An 18,956-nucleotide genomic window follows, 5' to 3' on the forward strand; every position below is an offset into this window, starting at 1 on the left:
ATGAAACTGTGGTAACCCATGCAGGTGCAAAGTCAAAATAGCCACTTTGAAATAGCTCAAAGCCCTTCCCCCTGTCAGCACAATTGGAAGAAAAATGCCCAACTTGTTACTGCTCTCTTAAAAGGAAAAGGAAAGAGTGGAGCATACATCTAATGTTTTGGCATTTTAGGGAGTTTTCTGAGGGACTGTTTTGATTGTTTTATATCATTTGATTCAGAGTGCTGGTGAGGAACTGGCATACTTTGTATACCTGGGAGCCATTCAGAACAAAATAGCTTGTTGAAGCACCAGAGAACCTGTGTTACCACAGAAAGACATTGTAAGAAAGACATTATGAGCTCCTGAAAATAAACCAGCAAATTCTTCCAATTAGAAAATTTCAAGCAAAAGACTACAGAAAGTGTATCTCCTCCAAATGTCTGAGAGGCTTCCAGAATCACTACCCATCCTGATTGTCAAATTCTTCCTCATGAAGTCACTTCACAAAGATAAGGAGTGAGGCTATTTTGTCAAAACCCCAAATTTTAGCAAGTAATAACAAGACTTAAGAAAATACGACCCAGTCAAAACAAAATACTCCAGAAACCAACTTTCAAGAAATGGAAATCTATTAATTACCTGACAAAAATTTTCATATTTTTCTTAAAGAAACTCAATGAGCTAAAAGAGAGCTTAGACACTAAACAAAGCAGGAAATGGATGCATAAGCAACAGAGGAATTCAACTAAGACAGTGAAACACTTGGTTTTAATTGTCAGAGTTCTTTGAACTGTTGCAATGTAGATATCTATTTACTTCTATAGACTTGGGAGGTTCTCAGGTATTATTGATTCAAACAGGCTCTCTGACCCCTTCTGTGTCTCCTTCTGGAATTCACATAATGAATATATTATTAAATATACCGCATTCCATAATTACCTTAGGCTCTTTCCATTTTCTTAATTGTTTTTTTCCTTTTCTTCCACTGACACAATAATTTCAAATGACCTTATTTTTGAGCTCACTGATTCTTCTGCTTGACAAAAACTTCTGTGAAACATCTCTACATAAGTTTTCAATGTAGTTATTGTATTTTGATCTCCAGAATTTGTTGTTATATTATTTGTTGTTTTTGGATATACATGACAGTAGGGTGTGAAATATTATACATACATGGGATGCAACCGATTACAGTTTTGATATCATTCTTGTGGTTGAACATGCTGTGGAGTTACACTGGTCGTGTATTCATATGTAAGCATAGAAAAGTTATGTCCAATTCATTCTATTTTCTTTCCTGTTCTCATTCTCCCTCCCTTCCCTTCATTCCATTCCCTATTGTCTAATCCAATGCACTTCTATGCTTCCCTTTTCTACCCTCCCTTCTTGTGGGTTGGTATCCACATATCAGAGAGAATATTTGGACTTTGGTTTTGGGGGGCTGGCTTATTTCACTTAGCAAGATATTCTCCATTTCCATTCATTAACCAGCAAATGCCATAATTTCATCTTTCTTTATAGCTGAGTAAATTCCATTGTGTATATATATACCACATATTATTTATCCATTTATCTGCCAAAGGGCAACTAGGTTGGTTCCATACTTGATTATTGTGAATTGAGCTGTTGTAAATATTAATTTGGCACTATCATTGTAGTGTGCTGATTTTAAGTCCTTTGGAACTTAAAAACAGTATGGAGAATCCTCAGAAAACACCAATTTGCAGTCCCACCAGCAATATGTGAGTGAACTTTTACCCAACTTTCTCACCAACATTTATTTCTACTTGTATTCTTGATAATTGCCATTCTGACTGAAGTGAGATGGAATCTCAGTGTAGATCTAATTTGCATTTCCCTAATTGCTAGAGATATTGAACATTTTTCATATATTATTTGACCATTTGTATTTCTTCTTCTGTGACGTGTCTGCTCAGTTCCTTTGCCCATTTATTGATTGATTTGTTTGTTGTTTTGGTGTTTTTTGAATTCTTTGTATATCTTGGAGATTAATGCTCTATCTGAGGTTGCAGATGGTATAGATTTTCTCTCATTCCATAGGCTCTCTGTTCATGTTCTTGATTGTTTTCTTTGCTGTGAAGAAGCTTTTTGCTTTTTTTTTAATTATTATTTTTATTTAGCTTTTAAATTTTTACAGACTGCATTTTGATTCATTGTACACAAATGGGGTACATAATTATGTTTCTATGGTTGTACACAATGTAGATTCATACCATTCGTGTACTCATATATGTACATAGGGCAATGATGTCTGACTCATTACACCATTTTTCATATCCCCCTCCCTCTCATTTTCTTCTACATATTCTCAAGTTCCCCCATTATTCTCTCATTTTCCACCCCCACCCCCATTATATATCATCCTCCACTTATCAGGGAAAACATTCAGCCTTTGGATTTTTGGGCTTGGCTTATTTCACTTAGCATGATATTTTCCAATGCAATCCATTTATTTGCAAATGCCATAATATTCTTCTTCTTTATGGCTGAATAATATTCCATTGTGTGTATATACCACAGTTTCTTTATCCATTCATCTGTTGAAGGGCATCTAGTTGATTCCACAATCTAGCTATTGTGATCTGAGCTTCTATAAACATTGATGTGGCTGTGTTACTGTAGTTTGCTGATTTTAGGTCCTTTGGGTATAAACCAAGGAGTGGGATAACTGGGTCAAAAGGTGGGTCCATTCCAAGTTTTCTGAGGATTCTCCACACTGCTTTCCAGAGTGGCTGCACCAATTTGCAACTCTACCACCAATGTAAAAGTGTGCCTTTTTCCCCACATCCATGCCAACATCTATCATTGTTTGTGTTGTTGATAAAAGTCATTCTAATTGGAGTAAGATGAAATCTTAGAGTTGTTTTAATTTGCATTTCTCTAATTACTAGGATGTTGAACACTTTTTCATATATTTATTAACTGCTTGTTTGTCTTCTTCTGTAAAGTGTCTGTCCAGGTCCTTGGCCCATTTATTGATTGGGTTCTTTATATTTTTGGTGTAAAGTTTTGTGAGTTCTTTATAAATTTTGGAGATAAGTGCTCTATCTGAAGTGTGTGTGGAAAAGATTTTCTCCCACTCTGTAGGCTCTCACTTCACATTTTTGATTGTATCCTTTGCTGAGAAAAAGCGTTTTAGTTTGAGTTGAGCCCATTTATTGATTCTTGCTTTGATTTCTTGTGCTTTGGGAGTCTTATCGAGGAAGACTGATCCTAAGCCAACATGATGAAGATTCAGGTCTACTTTGTCTTCTATTAGGTGCTGGGTCTCTGGCCTAATTCCTATGTCTTTGATCCATTTTGAGTTGAGTTTTGTGCAGGGTGAGAGGTAGAGATTTAATTTCATTTTACTGCATATTGATTTCCAGTTTTGCCAGCACCATTTGTTGAATTAGCTATCTTTTCTCCATTGTAGGTTTTGGCTCCTTTGTCTAGTAAGAGGTGACTGTTTTTATGTGGTTTTGTCTCTGTGTCTTCTATTCTGTACCATTGGTCTGCCTATTTTGGGCCTATTTTGGTGCCAATACCATGCTGTTTTTGTTACAATTGCTCTGAAGTATAGTTTAAGGTCTGGTATTGTGATATCTCCTGTTTCACTTTTTCTATTCAGGATTGTTTTGGCTATTGGAGGTCTCTTGTTCTTCCAGATGAAGTTCATGATTGCTTTCTCTATTTCAATGAGCAATGTCATTGGGATTTTAATTAGAATTGCATTGAATCTGTATAGTGCCTTTGGTAGAATGGCCATTTTGACAATGTTAATTCTGTTTATCCAAGAACATGGGAGGTCTTTCCATCTTCTAAGGTTTCTTCAATTTCTTTCTTTAATGTTCTGTAGTTTTCATTGTAGAGATCCTTCACCTCTTTTGTTAGATTAATTCCCAAGTATTTTATTTTTTTTGATGCTACTGTGAATGAAGTGGTTTTCCTAATTTCTCTTTCAGAGGATTCATCACTTATGAATACAAATGCATTAGACTTATGCTTGTTGATTTTATATCCTGCTACTTTGCTGAATTCATTTATTAGTTCTAGAACTTCTCTAGTGGAGTTTTTTGGATATTCTAAATATAGGATCATGTCATCAGCAAATAGTGACAGCTTTAGTTCTTCTTTTCCTATTTGTATCCCTTTAATTTTCTTTGGTCTGTCTAATTGCTCTGGCAAGTGTTTCAAGGATGATGTTGAATAGAAGTGGTGAAAGAGGGCATCCCTGTCTTGTTCCAGTTTTTAGAGGAAATGCTTTCACTTTTTCTCCATTAAGAATGATGTTGGCTGTGGGCTTAGCATAAATAGCCTTCACAATGTTGAGGTATGTTCCTACTATTCCTATTTTTTCTAGTGTTTTAAGCAGGAAGGGGTGCTGTATTTTATCAAATGCTTTCTCAGCATCAATTGAAATAATCATGTGATTCTTAACTTTAAGTCTACTGATGTGATGAATTACATTCATTGATTTCTGGATGTTGAACCAACCTTGCATTCCTGGGATAAACCCCACTTGATCATGGTGTACTATCTTTTAATATATTTTTGTATGCAATTTGCCAGTATTTAGTTAAGGATTTTTGCATCTATGTTCATCAGGGTTATTGGTCTAAAGTTTTCTTTCTTTGATGTGTCTTTGTCTAGTTTTGGTATAAGAGTGATACTAGCCTCATAGAATGAATTTGGAAGGGTTCCCTCCTTTACTATTTCCTGAAATACTTTGAGGAGTATTGGTATCAGTACTTCTTTAAAGGTCCTGTAGAATTCAGCTGAGAATCCATCTGATCCTGGGCTTTTCTTGGTTGGTAGGCTTTTGATGTCTTCTATTTCAGTGCTTGAAATTGATCTGTTTAGATTGTGTATGTCTTCCTGATTCAGTTTGGGAGGATCATATGTCTCTAAAAATTTGTCAATTTCTTCTATATTTTATATTTTGTTGGAGTATAGATTTTCAAAGTAGCTTCTAATTATGTTATGTATTTCAATGGTGTCTGTCGTGATCTTTCCATTTTCATCACAAATTCTAGTAATTTGAGTTTTTTTCTCTCCTTCTCTTCATTAGTATGGCTAGGGTTTTATCAATTTTGTTTACTTTTTCAAAGAACCAAGTTTTTGTTTTGTAAATTTTTTAAATTGTTTCTCTTGTTTCAATTTCATTGATTTCAACTCTGATTTTAATTTATTTCCTGTCTTCTACTACTTTTGGTGTTGATCTGTTCTTCTTTTTCTAGGACTTTGAGGTGGAATGTTAGGCCATTTAGTTGTTGACTTTTTATCTTTTAAATGTATGAGCTCAATGCAATGAACTTTTCTCTTAGTGCTGCTTTCAGAGCATCCCAGAGGTTTTGATATGTTGTATCATTGTTCTCCTTTACTTCTAAGAATTTTTTTTATTTCTTCCCTGATGTCTTCTATTATCATTACATCATTCAGTAGCATATTATTTAGTCTCCAGGTATATGAGTAGTTTTTGTTTGTTATTTTGTTGTTCATTTCTAATTGCATTCCATTATGGTCTGATAGGATACAGGGTAGGATCTCTATTTTTTTTGTATTTACTAATGGCTTTTTTGTGACATAGCATATGGTCTGTTTTGGAGAAGGATCCATGAGCTGCTGAGAAGAAAGTATATTCACTAGCTGATGGATGAAATACTCTGTAAATATCCATTAGGTCTATATCATCGATTGTATTATTTAGTTACATAGTTTCTTTGTTCAGTTTTTGTTTGGAGTATCTATCCAGTGGTGAGAGTGGTGTGTTAAAGTCCCCCACTATTAATGTGTTTTGGTCTATTTGATTCTTAAAATTGAGAAGGGTTTGTTTGATATACGTAGATGCTCCATTCTTTGGGGCATAAATATTTAAAAGTGTTTTACCTTACTGTTTTATGCTTCCCTTAAGCAGTATGAAATGTCCTTCTTCAACCCTTCTGACTAACTTAGGTTTGAAGTCCACTTTATCTGATATGAGGACGGAGACCCGTACTTTTTTACTGGGTCCATGTGCATGGTATGTTTTTCCCCATCCTTTCACCTTTAGTCTATGGATGTCTTTTTCTATGAGATGGGTCTCTTGAAGGCAGCATATTGTTGAGTCTTTCTTTTTAATCCAATCTGCTAGTCTATGTCTTTTGATTATTGAATTTAGGCCATTGACATTCAAGGATATTATCGAGATATGATTTGTATTCCTGCTCATTTTGTTTTTTTTTGGTTTTTTACTTGTCCTTTGATTGGCTTTTCCTTTAGGGTAGTTCCTCCCTTTGCTGACTTGTATTGTTGTTTTTCACTTCCTGCTCCCGAAATATTTTGTTGTGAATGTTTTGTAGGGCAGGCTTTCTATTTGTCAATTCTTTTAACTTTTGTTTATCATTGAAAGATTTTATTTCATTATCAAATCTGAAGGTTAATTTTGTTGAGTATAGTATTCTTGGTTGGCATCTGTGTTCTTTCAGAGCTTGAAATATATTGTTACAGGTCCTTCTCGCTTTTAGTCGGGGCTGAGAAATCTGCTGATATTCGTATTGGTTCCCCCTTATATGTAATCTGATGCTTTTCTCTAGCAGCCTTTAAAATCCTATCTTTATTTTGACTGTGAGGTATTTTCATTATAATGTGTCTCGGTGTGGATCTGTTGTAGTTTTGTGCACCTGATGTTCTGTAAGCCTCTTGTATTTGATTTTCCATTTCATTTTTTCAGGTTTGGGAAATTTTATGATATTATTTCATTGAACAGGTTTTTCATGCCTTTGGTTTGTTTCTCTGTGCCTTCCTCAATCCCAATAATTCTTAAATTCGGTCTTTTCATGATATCCCATGATTCTTGGAGGTTTGGTTCATGACTTCTTAACATCTTCTCAGTTTGTCCAGTTTTATTTTCAAGATTGAATATTTTGTCTTCATTGTCTGAGATTCTGTCTTCCACAAGGTCTATTCTGTTAGTGATGCTTTCTATTGAGTTTTTAATTTGGTTTATTGTTTCTTTCATTTCAAGTATTTCTGGTTTTTTTTTTTTTTTTTTTTTCAGAATCTCAATCTCTTTATTGAAGTGTTCTTTTGCTTCTTGCATTTTCTCTTTTAACTGTCTACTGGAATGGTCATGCATTGCCTGCATTTGCTCTCTTATCTCATCTTTTGCTTCATAGATCATTTTAATCATGCATATTCTAAACTCTTTTTCTATCATTTCTACTGCCATGCTGTCATTGGAGTCTATCACAATAGCATCTTGGTTTGTTAGGGACACTTTCTTCCCCTGTTTTTTTCATATTGTTTCTGTATATTCCCCTCTAGCAGTGAAGATCAGAGGTACTGAAGTTTGCCCCCTGAAGGCTTATTATGACTCTGCAGTTTTCTATTACCTCTCCATTGAAGGGGAGATCAATACCAGTAGCACCCAATACGAAGAAAATGTAGCCCTGAACCAGATAGCCCGTATAAAGACTTTAACATTTTTAAAATAAACAGGATCAGTTCAATTACTATTTACAATATTTCTAGTTGTGAACAAGAGGATAGGGAAAGGGTGTAGGATATAAGTGAGTAAATAGGGGTACCTGTCAAAGGGCCTCGGTCTCCTGTAGATGTATCAGGAAGGGAGCCACCCTTCCAATGATGATGGCCATGCCCTCAGAAATAATTCAAAGTGTCTGCAGTAGACTCCAAAGGAGCTGGGGAGCCCTAGCGAGGATGCGCTGAGTCAGCACAGAGGCAGGCGCAGTGTTCCTCAGCAGTAGGGGGCAGGCGGGAAGGCAGGCTCAGTGCCAGACCGACCTTGGTGTGTGGTGTGGGCTCAGCAATGACCAACCTTGGTGTGGGCAGGTAGGCTCAGCGCGGTCCTCTGACCTTGGTGTGGGGGGTGGACTCAGAAACCTCCAACCTCAGTGTGGAAGGCGGGCTCTGCACCACACCAAACTTGGTGTGGAAGGCAGGCTCGGTGCCTACGTCCCACCAAGCTTTTTGCTTTGATGCTCTCACATTTGATTCTTGATTTTACTTTTTGTGCTTTAGGAGTCCTATTGAGTACCTCTATTTCTGAGCTGATATGATGGAGAGTTGGGCCTACTTAGTTTTTCTCTTTTTGTTGATATTCCCATGTTGCCCATTCATTTTTTTTTCTGATTTTTTTAGTATTTATGTTGTTTTATAACTTACTGAGTTCTTTAAGAAAAATTTTGAAAACACTTTTTCAGGTAATTCATAGTTTTCCATTTCTTCAAAGTTAGTTTCTAGAGATGTACTTTTTTTCCCTTTGACTGGGTTATATTTTCTTTTTGCATCTTGAACTTCTTATGTGAAACAAAGAGACACATGATCAGACTGTCAAAAATTAAAGAGAGTAAAAAAAAATCGAAAGAAGCAAGAAAAGAAAAAAAAGCTACTCATATATCGAGGAGTTTCCATATCCTTATCCATGGATTTCTAGATAAAAACTTCATAGATGAGAAGGGAGATCAATGATATATTTAAAATGTTAAATCTAAAAAAAGCTACTTAGCAAACTACTATGTCTGGAAAATTGTATCTCAAAAGTGAAGGAGAAATAAAGTGATTCCTGTATGATCAAAAACTGAAAAGGTTCATTATCACTAGGCCTCCCTTACAGAAAGTGATAAAGGGGGGTGCTTCAATTTGAAGTGAAAATAGACAGAAAATACAAGAAACTATAAAACTTTCTTTTTTTTTTTTTTTTTTTTTTTTTTTTTTTGTGGTACTGGGGATCCAACCCAGGGCCCTGTGCTTGTAAGGCAAGCACTTTACCAACTGAGCTATCTCCCCAGCCCCTAAAACTTTCTTGTAAAGATAAACTTATGTGCAAATACAGAATCCTGAAATACTGTAATGATGCATAAATCGCTTTTATTTCTGCTATACAATATAAAAAAAGCATAAAAAACTATCAAAATATAAATTTGTATAATTTGTTATATTGATAACACAATGTGGGGAAGGGCAATGTAAAGGGGTAGTGTTTTGCATACAACTGAATCTAAGACATTTTTACTTTAAAATAGCCAAACAGAATTCATCAATGCACTAACACGGACCAAGTAGGATTTAGTCCTGGAATACAAGGATGGTTCAACACATAATAATTGACAAATGTAATACACCACAGTAGTAGGATGAAAAACAAAAACAAAATGATCATCTCAATTGATGCAGAAAAATAATTTGAAAAAATTTAACATGTTTTCACAATAAAAACACTCAAAATAATGATAGATGAATTTTTTTCAATATTATAGTCATTGGTGAAAAACTAAAAGCTTTTTCTTTAAGATCTGGAAAAAGTCACAAACAACTCCTCTTGTGATTTCTATTCAACAAACTACTGGAAATTCTAGCCAAAACAATTATGTGAGAGAAAGAAAAGAGACATCCAAATTGGAGGAAAGTAAGGCTATCTACGTTCACACATGACTTCATCTTTTACTACATGACATCACATGAAGAAGATACAAAAATTATTTTTAAAAGAATTATGAAAACTAAATAAATTCAGAATAGTTGAATACCAAATCAACACAAATATTCATTTTTTTTCCTATGGATTCACAATGAACAATCCACAAAAATTTGAGAAAATATTCCCATTTGGAATAGCATTAGAAAGAATAAAATAGGACTAAATATTACCAAGAGATTAGAATTTATAACACAAACTACAAGACATTGCTGAAAGAAATTAAAGAAACTACAAGTAAATGACAAGGTTTGTCATTTTATAGAGTGGAAAAAATTATTATTGTTAAAATATCCATAGTATCCACAGTGATCCACAGTTTCAATGCAATCCCTATCAAAATTTCCATGGATCTTTTCTTTAAAAATAAAAAAATCATAAAATTTATATGAAATTTCAAGGACCCCCAAATAGCCAAAATAATCTTGAGAAAGAAGAAACAAAGAGGTTTCACACTCCCTGACTTCAAACTATAATATAACATGATAATTAAAATAGTTACTTCAAAGATGGCAGACATATGGAGCATGAAACATAAAAGAAGTCCAGAAATAAAACTCCATAAATAAAGTCAACTAACTAGTCTTTGACAAGAGGGCAAAGGTTGCACAATGGTAAAGTAATAGTTTCTTGTACAAATTATATCAGGAAAACTGGATATCCACATATAGAAGAATGAAGTGCAACAAATTATCTTATATATATGAGAATTTACTCAAAATCTGTTAGATTACAAAATGTGACCTGAAAGTATAAATCCCCTGGGAAAAAAATGAGGGGAAAACTTCATTATGTTGGAGTTTGTGAAGATATCTTAGGTGTGATAGCAAAAAAACCCAAAAAAGGGAAAAAATGGAAAAGTGTGATTACATTAAATATAAAGACTTCTATAAAAATTAAAAATCAACTGTGTGAAAAAGTTGCTTGTGAAATATTGAAAAGTACTTGTGAAACATCTATTTGATAATGTGTTGATATCTTGAATACATAGACTCCTACAACTCAATATCCGCCACATTAAATAATTTGATTAAAAATGGGGAAATGACTACAATAGATATTTCTGCAAAGAATAAATACAAATAGCCAAGAAGAATAAAAAGATGATTAGCATTGCTAATCATTAGGGAAAATGAAACCAGAAACCTTATAACCATTAGAAAGGGAAATATGAAAAGAAACAAACCCCAGAAAATAATGTGAATTGACAAAGTGGAGAAACTGGACCCTAGTGAATGACTGTTGAAAATGTAAAATGGTGTAGCACTTTGAAAACCAATATGGAACTTCTCCTACCCCACAAGTTCCCAAAAGGGTAAGATAGAATCACTGTACAATTCAGCAATCTCACTTCTGAATATGTGTCTAAAGTAAGTAAAACTTGGACTCCAAAGATATATTCACCCTGCATGTTCTTTGCAGCAAAATTCACATTAGCTAACAGGGGGAAGTCAATGTTTATCAATGTATAAACAGGTTCTTCAAAAAGTGGTATATACATAAAATGGAATATTATCTTCAAGAAGAAGCAAATCCTGTGACATACTACAAATATTGATAGATTTTACTTTTCTTTTGACTAAAAGTTTTTTATCATTTATTTTGATGTCTTTTTTTCATTTGCTATTTACATGTGTGTTACTTAATTTCCAGAAATTTAGGAGTTTTTCCTACATTTTGTTATTTATTTCAGTCTAAATCACTGTCGACATACAAACTTTATGTGAATTTAATCCTTTTATGTTCATTGATACAGGTCTAGAATCTGATCAACTTTATGTGTTCTGGGCACATTAAAAGTAGTGTAGAAGGACAACGTTTCCACACTCCAGTGCCTACCTTGCATAGGCAGTGTGCTTCATGCTATAGGGACAAAGAAGTGAACCTGGGTTTGTTCTCAGGAGCTTGACTGGCTGAGAAGAGGATTCCAACATAAGAAATTCTACACCAGAATTGCGAATTCATCAATGGACCTGGTTGGTTTTGATTATCCAGTCCTTGTGACATTTGGGAGGATTTTAGGATATAAGCAGAAAGGTGGTGTTCCATCTCTGATTGTTGGTCCTTTTATTAAATTTTTGCCAGGCTATGGAGCTTACCTTGTCTCCATCACCAAATGAGGTGTTAAATTATGGTTTCCAGCTTCCCTCTGGGCCACAATAGTGGGTGTGAGATTTAAGTTTTGTAACAAAATATACCTGCAGAGCTGTTTGCAGGTTTAAGCCTCAGGATTATCCTGAGACTTGCCTTACTGTTGCTGTGACCTTCCAGAAGAGCTGAAAACTAATTTCCTGTCATTCTACTATAACAGGCAGTGTATATAAGTATATTCTTTTTAAAAAATTTTAATTTGCATAAAGTTTAATCAGTCAAGTTAATGAAATTCTCAAAATTTCTGAGATGGTGTATGGCAGCAGAAGTTTAACTTTTGTTGCAAATAATACAATATTTGGCATTTTCACCATCAACAAGCTATGCTGCAGAAACAGCAATTGCATTAAATCTTAATTCATCAGGGTCATGTTCCATAAACTTCTTGCAAACTTCTATGGCATCCTCTAATAAAGTTTCATCACTAGTTTTCCCATGGTTAATTGGAAATGATTTCCATCCATCTAATTCATAGAGATACCCATCTACATGAACTAATGCAATAAACTGAAGATCTACTTTTTCATCTATACTTGGCGCCTCAGTCTGACCTTCATGGGCACTGGTATGATGAGTAACTCGAATAGCATCATAGTTCTCAGGATATCTGTCTAGTTCTTCAGGTCTCACCGATACTGACTCTTCCAAGAATTTTTCAAGGTTGATCCAGATTCAAAGTGCATCTTGCCTTTATTGTTCGCAATAGTATGGATCAGTCCAGTTGTTCCACAGGCATTGCTGATGGTTGGCTTCATGAAATATACTGATGATGTAACATCCTGACCCTGAGATTTTATTTTTTCCTCCTCTTCTGTTCTGAATACTTCATACTTTTCTGTAAAAGGAAAGAGAAGTAACACTGCACAGACTGGTCTTGCTACCATGCTAAAGAGTTCAGGATCCATTCCGTATACATCAGCAAATTGCCAGTTAGGATGTAGACCAAAACTGTTTGAGAAACTGGTTGGTGACCTCAGGATTGGCCTCCAGTGGTAGCCAGCAGTGACCCTCCATGTCCGCTGTGCTCGGCCCCTCTCCTGCTCTCTATAAGTATATTCTTTGTACTTAAAAGATAAATTTCAATATGGAATGTCAAGTCTCTTATTTTATATTAGAAAAAAAATAACAGTCTTCTCTAATATGAACAATAATTTGGGGTAGTTTTTTATTTAACAGCAAAAACTTCAACTGTTTCTTTTTATTTATTTATTTATTTATTTATTTATTTATTTTTGTAAACAAATGGGATACATGTTGTTTCATTTGTGCAATCATAAATTTACAAAGGGTAATGCTGTTTGATTCATTCTGTTATTTTTTCCCTCCCCCCACACCCCTCCCACCCCTCTTTTCCCTCTCTACAGTCCTTTCTTCCTCCATTCTTGCCCCACTCCCTAACACTAACCCTAACCCTAACCATAACACTAACCCTCACACCCCCCATTATGTGTCATCCTCCGCTTATCAGCAAGATCATTCGTCCTTTGGTTTTTTGGGATTGACTTATCTCACTTAGCATGATATTCTCCAATTTCATCCATTTGCCTGCAAATGCCATAATTTTATCATTCTTTATGGCTGAGTAATACTCCATTGTATATATATATATATATATATATACCACAGTTTCTTTATCCATTCATCAATTGAAGGACATCTAGGTTGGTTCCACAATCTGGCTATTGTGAATTGAGCAGCTATGAACATTGATGTGGCTGTATCTCTGTAGTATGCTGATTTTAAGTCCATTGGCTATACCCCAAGGAATGGGATAGGCTGGGTCAAATGGTGGGTCCATTCCAAGCTTTCTGAGGAATCTCCACACTGCTTTCCAGAGTGGCTGCACTAATTTGCAGCCCCACCAGCAATGTATGAGTGTACCTTTTTCCCACATCCTCGCCAACACCTATTGTTGCTTGTGTTCTTGATAATCACCATTCTAATTGGGGTGAGATGAAATCTTAGGGTAGTTTTGATTTGCATTTCTCTTATTACTAGAGATGTTGAACATTTTTACATATATCTGTTGAATGCTTGTAGATCTTCTGTGAAGTGTCTGTTCATTTCCTTAACCCATTTGGTGATTGGGTTATTTGTATTCTTGGTGTAAAGGTTTTTTGAGTTCTTTATATATTCTGGAAATTAGTGATCTATCTGAAGTATGAGTGGCAAAGATTTTCTCCCACTCTGTAGGCTCTTTCTTCACATTGCTGATAGTTTCCTTTGCTGAGAGAAAGCTTTTTAGTGTGAATCTATCCCAGTTGTTGATTCTTGCTTTTATTTCTTGTGCTATGGGAGTCCTGTTAAGGAAGTCTGATCCTAAGACGACATGTTGAAGATCTGGACCTACTTTTTCTTCTATAAGATGCAGGGTCTCTGGTCTGATTCCAAGGTCCTTCATCCATTGTGAGTTGAGTTTTGTGCAGGGTGAGAGATAGGGGTTTAATTTCATTCTTCTGCATATGGATTTCCAGTTTTCCCAGCACCATTTGTTGAAGAGGCTATATTTTCTTCATTGCATATTTTTGGCACATAGTCTAGTATGAGAAAATTGTATTTATTTGGGTTTGTGTCCATGTCCTCTATTCTGTACCATTGATCTATCTGTCTATTTTGGTGGCAATACCATGCCGTTTTTGTTACTATTGCTTTGTAGTAGAGTTGAAGATCTGGTATTGTGATACCCCTGCTTCACTCTTTCTGCTAAGGATTGCTTTAGCTATTCTGGGTTTCTTATTCTTCCAGATGAATTTCATGATTGCTTGTTCTATTTCTGTAAGGTATGTCATTGGGATTTTAATTGGAATTGCATTGAATCTGTATAGCACTTTTGGTAGTATGGCCATTTTGACAATATTAATTCTGCCTATCCAGGAACATGGGAGATCTTTCCATCTTCTAAGATTTTCTTTAATTTCTTTCTTTAGAGTTCTGTAGTTCTCATTTTGTGGAGGTCTTTCTCCTCTATTGTTAGCTTGATTCCCAAGTATTTTATTTTTGCAATGCTATTGTGAATGGGGTCATTTTCCTAACTTCTCTTTCTGAAGATTCATCACTTATGTATAAAAATGCATTGGATTTATGAGCATTGATCTTGTAACCTGCTACTTTAATGAATTCACTTATGAGTTCTAAAAGTTTTCTGGTGGAATTTCCGGGTTCCTCTAAATATATAATCATGTCATCAGCGAACAGGGATAGTTTGAGTTCCTCTTTTCCTATTTGTATCCCTTTAATTTCTTTGGTTTGTCTAATTGCTCTGGCTAGAGTTTCAAGGATGATGTTGAATAGAAGTGGTGAAAGAGGGCATCCCTGCCTTGTTCCAGTTTTTAGGGGGAATGCTTTCAGTTTTTCACCATTTAGAATGGTATTGACTATGGGCTTAGCATAGATGGCCTTTACAATTTTAAGGAATGTTCTCACTATCCCTATTTTTTCTAGTGTTTTGAGCATGAAGGGATGCTGTATTTTATCGAATGCTTTTTCTGCATCTATTGAAATAATCATGTGATTCTTGTTGATTTCCGGATGTTGAATCAACATTGCATCCCTGGGATGAAACCCACTTGATCATGGTGCACTATCTTTTTAATATGTTTTTGTATGCGATTTGCTAAAATTTTGTTGAGAATTTTTGCGTCGATGTTCATTAAGGATATTGGTCTGAAATTTTCTTTCTTCCATGTGTCTCTGTCTGGTTTAGGTATCAGGGTGATATTGGCTTCATAGAATGAGTTTGGGAGGGTTCCCTCCTCTTCTATTTCATGGAATAGTTTGAGGAGTATTGGAATGAGCTCTTCTTTAAAGATTTTTCAGAACTTGGTTGAGAACCCATCTGGTCCTGGACTTTTCTTTGTTGGTAAGCTTTTGATGACCTCTTCTATTTCATTGCTTGAAATTGATTTATTTAAGTTGTGTATGTCCTCCTGGTTCAATTTAGGTAGTTCATATGTCTCTAAAAACTTGTTGATGTCTTCGAGGTTTTCTGTTTTGTTGGAGTATAGATTTTCAAAATAGCTTCTAATTATGTTTTGTATTTCACTCGTGTCTGTTGTGATATTTCCTTGTTCATTCCAAATTTCAGTAATTTGAGTTTTCTCTCTCTTTCTCTTTGTTAGTGTGGCTAAGGGTTTATCAATTTTGTTTATTTTTTCAAAGAACCAACTCTTTAATTTGTTAATTTTTTGATTTTTTCTTTTGTTTCAATTTTGTTGATTTCAGCTCTGATTTTAACTATTTCCTGTCTTCTACTACTTTTGGTGTTGGTCTGCTTTTCTTTTTTCTAGGGCTTTGAGCTGTGGTGTTAAGTCATTTGTTTGTTGATTTTTACTTCTTTTGTTGAATGTGCTCCTTGAAATAAATTTTCCTGTAACTACTGCTTTCATAGCGTCCCAGAGATTTTGATATGTTGTGTCTTTGTTCTCATTTACTTCTAAGAATTTTTTTTTTTCCCTCCTGATGTCTTCTGTTATCCCATCATCATATAATAGTGTATTATTTAGTCTCCAGGTATTGGAGAAGTTTCTGTTTTTTATTCTGTCATGTATTTCTAATTTCAATCCATTAAGATCTGATAGAATACAAGGTAGTGTCTCTATCTTCTTGTATTTGCTAACAGTAGCTTTGTGGCATAAAATATGGTCTATTTTAGAGAAGGATCCATGTGCTGCTGAGAAGAAAGTGTATTCGTTCTTTGTTGGATGGTATATTCTATATATGTAGGTTAAGTCTAAATTGTTGATTGTGTTATTGAGATCTATGGTTTCTTTATTCAATTTTTGTTTGGAAGATCTATCCAGTGATGAGAGAGGTGTGTTAAAATCGCCTAGTATTATTGTGTTGTGGTCTATTTGAATTCTGTAATTGAGAAGGATTTGTTTGACGTACGTGGATGAGCCAATGTTCGGGGCATAGATATTTATGATTGTTATGTCTTGCTGATTTATGCTTCTCTTAAGCAGTACGTAATGTCCTTCTTTATCCCTTCTGACTAGTTTTGGTTTGAAGTCCGCATTATCTGAAATGAGGATGGATACTCCAGTTTTTTTGCTGTGTCCGTGTGCATGGTAAGTTTTTTCCCATCGCTTCACCTTTAGTCTGTGGGTATCTCTTTCTATGAGATGAGTCTCTTGCAGGCAGCATATTGTTGGATTTTCTTTTTAATGTAATCTACCAGTCTATGTCTTTTGATTGATGAGTTCAGGCCATTAACATTCAGGGTTATTATTGTGATATTATTTGTATTCCCAGTCATTTGACTCATTTTTGTTTTTTGACATGATTTGGTTTCTCCTTTATTTGGGTATTCCATTAGGCTAGTTCCTCCCATTGCTGATTTGCATCATTGTTTTTCATCTCTTCCTCATGGAATATTTTTCTGAGAATATGCTGTAATGCTGGCTTTCATTTTGTAAATTCTTTTAGCTTTAGTTTATCATGGAAGGATTTTATTTTGTTGTCAAATCTGAAAGTAAGTTTTGTTGGGTATAAGATTCTTGGTTGGCATCCGTTTTCTTTCAGGGCTTGGTAAATGTTTTTCCAGGCCCTTCTAGCTTTTAGGGTCTGGGTTGAAAAATCTGCTGATATTCTTATTGGTTTCCCACTGAATGTAATTTGATTCTTTTCTCTCGCAGCCTTTAAAATTCTGTCTTTATTTGTATGTTAGGTATTTTCATAATAATGTGCCTTGGTGTGGATCTGTTGTAATTTTGTATATTTGGAGTCCTATAAGGCTCTTGTACCTGGTTTTCCATTTCATTCTTCAGATTTGTGAAATTTTCTGATATTATTTCATTGAATAGATTATTCATTCCTTTGGTTTGTTTCTCTAAGCCTTCCTCAATTCTAATAATTCTTAAATTTGGCCTTTTCATGATATCCCATAATTCTTGTAGATTCTGTTCATGATTTCTCACCATCTTCTCTGCTTGGCCAATTTTGTTTTCATGATTAAATATTTTATCTTCTATGTCTGAGGTTCTGTCTTCCAGGTGTTCTATCCTATTGGTTATGCTTTCTATGGAGTTTTTAACTTGGTTTGTTTCTTTCATTTCAAGGATTTCTGTTTGCTTTTTTTTCAGTATCTCTAACTCATTATTGAAATGTTCTTTTGCTTCCTGTATTTGCTCTTTTAACTGTTGATTGGTGCGATCATTTAATGCCTGCTTTTGCTCTTTCATCTCTTCCTTTAATGCCTGCCTTTGCTCTTTCATCTCCTGTTTGCTTCCCTGATTGTTTTTATTATGTACATTCTGAACTCCCTTTCTGACATTTCTTCTGCTGTGCTGACATTGGGTTTTATTGATATAGTATCTAGGTTTGTTTGGGACATTTTCTTCCCTTGTTTTCTCATATTGGTCAGATATCAGTGGGACTCTGAGATATTGCAGATTTCCTCTATTGGCTTATAGTGTCCCTGTAGATTTCCAGTATATCACCTCCCAGCCTTCAGTAGCCTGAAGTCTTGGAGGAACTTGATAATGTAGTGCTTCTGAAGAAAGCTGGCCGTAAACTGCTACTGGGTCCAGAACTGGAGGCTGGTTCTGTATGGAAACCTTCTCACTGGGCAGGCCTGCTCCTAGAAGCTTGCTGTGGATATCGCCTGCTGCCGGAGGGAGCTGGGCTGCTTGAGGAAGTCTCTTGCTGCTCTGCCCTGGTCCCAGAAGCCCCCTGTAGGCCGGGGCCACCACTGGGTCAGGGGCTTGGGGTTGGCTCTGTGCGGAAAAGCTCCCACTGGGAGGGCCTGCTCCAAGAACCTGGCTGTGGATCGTGCCTGCCGCTGGAGAGATCAGGGCTGCTCAGGGAAGACTCTTGCTGCCCTGCCCTGCTCCCAGAAGCTGTCCCTGTCCGGGCCTGCCGCCTGGGCCAAGCTTAACCTGGTGGGAGAGACTCACCCCGCGGCTCTATGTTGGACCGAGTGTCTCAGTACCTCCCCTTCTTGAATCCTGAGTTCTGGAGCGAAGGGAGATGCAGTCACCCTCTAGTCCGCCATCTTAGATCTCCCTCTCAACTGTTTCTAATTGTCAAGTACTATTTTCATTAAAGGTGTTTAATGAATCCCAAAATACTCTTTTATTTGCTGTGTCTATCTTTTTATCTGTGGTATTATTTTTGACAATTTAAAATACTTATGACTCAAGTAAGTTTAAATTAAACTACAACTTATCCAATAAAGGAATTCCCTAAGTGGATTTCATAGAATACGAACGTAGCTATTTGTCACTTGTATTATGTCAGAAATTTTCTTTTTATTTCATTTTAATTGTAGTGCTGCCAGTGTTATTTTTCCTTTAAAGTAATTCCATTCCCAAAATAGTGTACCAGAATGTATAAATATTCAAATAAAATA

General features: G+C 35.4%; 2 pseudogenes; one reads left to right on the plus strand and one right to left on the minus strand.

The window, feature by feature from the left end:
- Nucleotides 1-11,424: 11,424 nt before the first annotated feature.
- On the plus strand, nt 11,425-11,720 carry LOC124958240 (transmembrane protein 14A-like; annotated as a pseudogene).
- Nucleotides 11,721-11,929: 209 nt separating this feature from the next.
- On the minus strand, nt 11,930-12,622 carry LOC124960582 (ubiquitin carboxyl-terminal hydrolase isozyme L3-like; annotated as a pseudogene).
- Between the last annotated feature and the right edge of the window lie 6,334 nt (nt 12,623-18,956).

Source organism: Sciurus carolinensis, chromosome 11, assembly GCF_902686445.1.
Source record: "Sciurus carolinensis chromosome 11, mSciCar1.2, whole genome shotgun sequence".
Classification (NCBI taxonomy): domain Eukaryota; kingdom Metazoa; phylum Chordata; class Mammalia; order Rodentia; family Sciuridae; genus Sciurus; species Sciurus carolinensis.